The following is a 6,473-nucleotide window of genomic DNA, read 5'->3' on the forward strand; positions in this document are numbered from 1 at the left end:
TGCTGCAACGTACGATTCTCAGCAGGATCCCTGATCGCTGCTGCGTGTCAGACACAGCGATATCGTATGGATATCGCTGGAACGTCACGAATCGTACCGTCGTAGCGACAAAAGTGCCACTGTGTGACGGTACCCTTAGGCCGGAGAAGGGTATTGAACAAAGTTTGTTCTTTTATTGGGTATCTCCTGACCATGACCTAAGTCACAGAGCTCGTCTTGCTGCATTGGATAAGGCATTGTTTCTTGCCGCAAAACAGACTGATTCCGCTGAGGCGTCTGCCATAAAATCGGTCGCCATCTTCAATAAGGGTAACGACTTTAGAATTTCCTCTCTAGGAATTTTATTCTTAATCTGGTCTTCCATGTTTTTGACCCATAGACTCATTGATCTGGCCACCGAGGTAGCCGCAATGTTAGCCTTCATGATGGCCGATGATGCCTCCCAGGCCTTCTTGAGGAGATCCTCTGATCTTTTGTCCATAGGGTCCTTGAGACCGGACTAATCCTCGAAAAGGTATGGCGTTTTTCTTTGAGACTTTAGCCACTGGTATATCAACCTTTGGCACAGATTTCCATACTTTAGTTTCCTCTGGATCGAATGAAAGGCAGTATTTAAAGTATCTTGGGACTATGAGCTTCTTCCTGACATCTTCCTATTCTTCCAGGATCATCTCTGTTATATGATGATTTACTGGAAACACTGTGTTTCTGCGAGCCTTAAGTCCGCCAAACATCTCAACTTGGACTGTTAGAGGTTCTGGGGCGTCTTCCACCTTCATGGTGCTTCTGACGGCCTGCAGGAGCGTGTCTGTGTTTTCAGAAGAAAACAGATACCTCTTCCTTTCTTCTGGAAGTATGGCTGAGGAACATTCGCCTTCCCCGTAATCCAATATAGAGTATGCCGAGACTTCTCGAGGAACAGATAGGGCAATCTGTCACAAAGACAGGGATCGTCGAACAGTGTGCTGCCTACCTGGCGCTCGAGTCCGACACATCGCTGATCGGGTTGACAGATTACTGGGAGGGGCTGGTGAGGACCCAGCGGTCATGGTGCACATTGGTACAAATGACAAAGTTAGAGGTAGGGGGAAGGTCCTTAAAAACGATTTCAGGGAATTAGGCTGCAAGCTGAAAGCAAGGATCTCCAGCGTGGCATTTTCCGAAATACTGCCTGTACCACGTGCCACGCCAGAGAGGCAATGGGAGATTAGGGAGGTTAATAAGTGGCTCAAGAATTGGTGTAGGAACGAGGGGTTTGGGTTCCCGCATAACTGGGCCAGCTTCTCAGTTGGCTACAGGTTCTACGCTAGGGACGGGCTGCACCTTAATGGGGACGGTGCAGCTGTGCTGGGGGAGAAAATAGTGTTTAAACTGGGGATTGGGGGGAGAGTATTAATTTTATAGGAGGGGAAGACAGTGCAGATAGAGATCTGGGCACAAATAAGGAAGTTGGGGGTGGCGGTGGCATGGGGGGGGGGGGTTTAGAACAATTAATAATTTAAGAAAGAATAGAGTTACAGGGAGATACATAAAGTACATGTATACTAATGCCAAAAGCCTCGCCAACAAAATGGACGAGTTAGAATTAATGTTGTTGGAGCATAATTATGACATAGTGGGAAATCTGAGACATGGCTGGATGAAAGCCATGATTGGGCTGTTAGCTTGCAGGGCTATAGTCTGTTCAGAAATGACTGAATGGATAAGCGAGGGGGAGGGGTGTTTCTATATGTAAAATCATCCTTAAAACCCATACTGTGTGATAATATAGGTGAATTTAATGAAAATGTGGAGTCCCTGTGGGTGGAGATAAGGGGAGGGGGGGGAAATAATAAATTACTGATAGGGGTTTGTTATAAGTCTCCAAAAATAATGGAAGCAGTGGAGAATATCCTCAAATCAAATAGATGAAGCTGCGACTCAAGGAGAAGTCATTATTATGGGGGACTTCAACTACCCTGAAATAGATTGGGAAACAGAAACCTGCAGTTCCAGCAAAGGTAATCGGTTTTTGACAACTATGAGAGACAATTACCTTTCACAACTGGTTCAGGACCCAACAAGAAGGGGGGCACTGCTAGACCTAATATTAACCAACAGGCCAGACCACATAGCAAATATAAGGATTGGGGGTCACTTGGGGAATAGTGATCACAAAATAATAAGTTTTCATGTATCCTTCAATAAGATGTGCAGTAGAGGGGTTACAAGGACACTAAACTTCAGGAGGGCAAATTTCCAACGGATAAGAGATGATCTTGGTGCAATTAACTGGGACGATATCCTGAGACATGAAAATACACAAAAGAAAATGGGAGACGTTTATTATCATCCTGGATAGGACCTGTGCACAGTATATACCGTATGGGAATAAACATACTAGAAATAGGAGGAAACCAATATGGCTAAATAGAGCTGTAAGGGGCGCAATAAGTGACAAAAAGAAAGCATTTAGAGAATTAAAGGAAGTAGGTAGTGATGAGGCACTAAATAAATACAGAAAATTAAATAAATTCTGTAAAAAGCAAATCAAGGCAGCAAAAATTGAGACAGAGAGACTCATTGCCAGAGAGAGTAAAAATAATCCCAAAATATTCTTTAACTATGTAAATAGTAAGAAACTAAAAAATAATAGTGTTGGCCCCAATAAAAATAGTCTAGGTGAAATGGTGGATGAGGATGAGGAAAAAGCCAATACGCTAAATGACTTTTTTCATCAGTATTTACACAAGAAAATTCCATGGCAGACAATATGATTAGTGATAACAAAAATTCTCCATTAAACGTCCCCTGCTTAACCCAGCAGGAAGTACAGCGGCATCTAAAAATCACTAAAATTGACAAATCTCCGGGCCCGGATGGGATACACCCCCGGGTACTGCAGGAACCAAGTACAGTCATTGATAGACCATTATTTTTAATCTTTACAGACTCCATAATAACAGGGTTTGTGCCACAGGACTGGCGTATAGCAAATGTGGTGCCAATATTCAAAAAGGGGACAAAAACTGAACTCGGTAATTATAGGCCAGTAAGCTTAACCTCTGTTGTGGGTAAAATACTGGAGGGCATTCTAAGGGATGCTATACTGGAGTATCTGAAGAGGAATAACCTCATGACCCAGTATCAGCACGGGTTTACTAGGGACCATTCATGTCAGACAAATCTGATCAATTTCTATGAAGAGGCAAGTTTCGGACTGGACCAAGGGAACGCAGTGGACGTAGTGTATATGGACTTTTCAAAAGCTTTTGATACGGTACCACACAAAAAGTTGATACGTAAAATGAGAATAATGGGGATAGGGGAAAATATGTGTAAGTGGGTTAAGAGCTGGCTCAGGCATAGGAAACAAAGGGTGGTTATTAATGGAGCACTCTCGGACTGGGTCGCAGTTAGCAGTGGGGGTACCACAGAGGTCAGTATTGGGCCTTCTTCTTTTTAACATATTTATTAATGACCTTGTAGGGGGCATACAGAGCAGAATTTCAATTTTTGCAGATGACACTAAACTCTGCAGGGTAATCAATACAGAGGAGAACAATTTAATATTACAGGATGATTTGTGTAAACTAGAAGCTTGAGCTGACAAATGGCAAATGAGCTTTAATGGGGATAAATGTAAGGTCATGCACTTGGGTAGAAGTAATAAGATGTATAACTATGTGCTTAATTCTAAAATTCTGGGCAAAACCGTCAATGAAAAAGACCTGGGTGTATGACAAACTCACATTTAGTGGCCAGTGTCAGGCAGCTGCTACAAAGGCAAATAAAATAATGGGATGCATTAAAAGAGGCATAGATGCTCATGAGGAGCATAATTTTACCTCTATACAAGTCACTAGTTCGACCACACTTAGAATACTGTGTACAGTTCTGGTGTCTGGTGTATAAGAAAGACATAGCTGAACTAGAGCGGGTGCAAAGAGCGACCAAGGTTATTAGAGGACTGGGGGGGGGTCTGCAATACCAAGATAGGTTATTACACTTGGGGCTATTTAGTTTGGAAAAATGAAGACTAAGGGGTGATCTTATTCTAATGTATAAATATATGAGGGGACAGTACAAAGACCTTTCTGATGATCTTTTTACTCATAGACCTGAAATAGGGACAAGGGGGCATCCTCAACGTCTGGAGGAAAGAAGGTTTAAGCATAATAACAGATGCGGATTCTTTACTGTAAGAGCAGTGAGACTATGGAACTCTCTGCCGTATGATGTTGTAATGAGTGATTCATTACTTAAATTTAAGAGGGGACTGGATGCCTTTCTTGAAAAGTATAATGTTACAGGTTATATATATTAGATTCCTTGATAGGACGTTGATCCAAGAACTAGCCTGATTGCTGTATGTGGAGTCGGGAAGGAATTTTTTTTCCCCAATGTGGAGCTTACTCTTTGCCACATGTTTGTTTTTTGCCTTCCTCTGGATCAACATGTTAGGGCATGTTATGTTAGGCTATCGGTTGAACTAGATGGACTTAAAGTCTTCCTTCAACCTTAATAACTATGTTACTATGTTCTCCTTCTTCCGAGCTCAGATCTTGCTCACATCTGGGTCTTTTTGGATGGGGAGACTGTATCGGTACTAGAGTTGATACCATAGTATGCACCTCTTCTCTGATCATGGATCTTATGCTGTCCAAAAAAAGAGGTTTGTTCCTCTTTAAGTAGCCACGACATACACCCATCGCATAGTTTCTTAAGGTGTCCTTCTGGCAGTCTGTTCGAGCATAGGGGGCATGTATTAGCCTTGCGTTTAGTTTCTGCCGTTGAACGCTTGGGCGCTTCTTTATCATGGTCCGGGGAAGCTCTGAGGACTGGACATCTGGGCGGTGTGCCCTCAACTGTCTGTCTTTAAATAGTCTGTTTCACTTGGCTTCAAAACATCTGATACGTCCTCCTTCCGAGCTCAGCTGCTGCTGATCCTGTGTTACTTCCGGCAGTCCTGCGCACGCTCCCGGTGGAAACCACGCCAAATACTGCTCCAGGCTCTGAAGCTACGCTCCCCAGGCCCACCCGGCACCGCTGCATGGTGGGAGTTTGCGAACCCGGGCCACGCGCCTCCAGGCCATCAGCATCACCGCATTGGATCCGACAGGCGGGACGTCATCCAGAAGCTCTGCCCCTGGAAGTCGTCACCAGCACGCCCCTAGTGATGCAACGAGCCGGAAGTTCCAGGATCACCGCCCGGCCTGCAGCTGAAACAGCACCTATCTGCCCAGAGCCCCCTCAAGAGGGATGCGGCAGGGGATGGGAGCACACAGCTCGACCTGCGCTGAGGGACCTCCCTCGGTATCAGCGCTGCTTGCAGAGTCTGCCCGAGGGCCGAGCCTCCGCCGCCCAGAGCCCTCTAGAGAGGGATGAAGCTATTCCCAGGAGCCCTGCTCGACCGGCTACTAAGAGATCTTCGGCAATTCCGCACTCCTCTGCATCTGTCCCTGATAGGGACGGGTAAAACACTGAAGAGTGGTGGTGGGGAAGGGCTATTTAACCTCTTCTGTGTTCCTGTCCCTATCAAGGATACGAAGGACAACCTCCTGGTGGTGCTGTCAGGAGGGAGGTCCTGGAAAATAGTATTTGCATCACCATATTTTGAGAGCTATAATTTTTCCATGACGTTTTTATTGGTACCATTTTCAGGCACATGACTTTTTTTTATCGCTTTTTATTCCGATTTTTGTGAGGCAGAATGAACAAAAACCAGCAATTCATTAATTTCTTTTGGGGGAGGGTATTTATACCATTCCATGTGTGGTAAAATTGATAAGGCAGTTTTATTCTTCGGGTTAGTACGATTATAGCAATACCTCATATAATTTTTTCATGTTTTGGCACTTTTATACAATAAAAACTATTTCATATAAAAAATATTTTTGCATTGCTTTATTCCGACAGCTATAACTTTTTTATTTTTCCGCTGCTGGAGCTGTACGTATTCAGCTGCACCATGTTTATTTCTATCAGTCTTTTTGATTGCGTGTCATTCCACTTTGTTTGGCGGTATGATGATAAAGCATTGTTTTTTGCCTTTTTTTTTTTTTTTATTGTGTTCACTAAATGGGTTAACTAGTGGGACAGTTTTATAGGGAGGGTCGTTACGGACGCAGGAATACCAAATATGTACTTTTAGGGCCCCTTTCCACTTGCGAGGAAAACGGACGAGTGCAATCCAAAAAAAAAATCGGATTGCACTCGGACCAATGTTTTTCAATAGGTGACATTCCATTTGCGATTTTTTTCTCAGCTGAAATCGGGCTGAGAAAAAAAATCACAGCATGCTGCGATTTGCTGCGAGTCTCGGACGAGACTCGCCAATGCAAGTCAATGGGTGCCAGAAAAAAAACACATGGAATACGGACCATCCGTATTGCATCCGTTTTTTACGGATACCTTACCATTCTGTGGCACAGAACACTGTAAATAGTCCTGTAAATGACTGTATAAAAATAGTTGCAGAGAAAAAAAACGGA

Source organism: Ranitomeya imitator, chromosome 3 (genome assembly GCF_032444005.1).
Source record: "Ranitomeya imitator isolate aRanImi1 chromosome 3, aRanImi1.pri, whole genome shotgun sequence".
Classification (NCBI taxonomy): domain Eukaryota; kingdom Metazoa; phylum Chordata; class Amphibia; order Anura; family Dendrobatidae; genus Ranitomeya; species Ranitomeya imitator.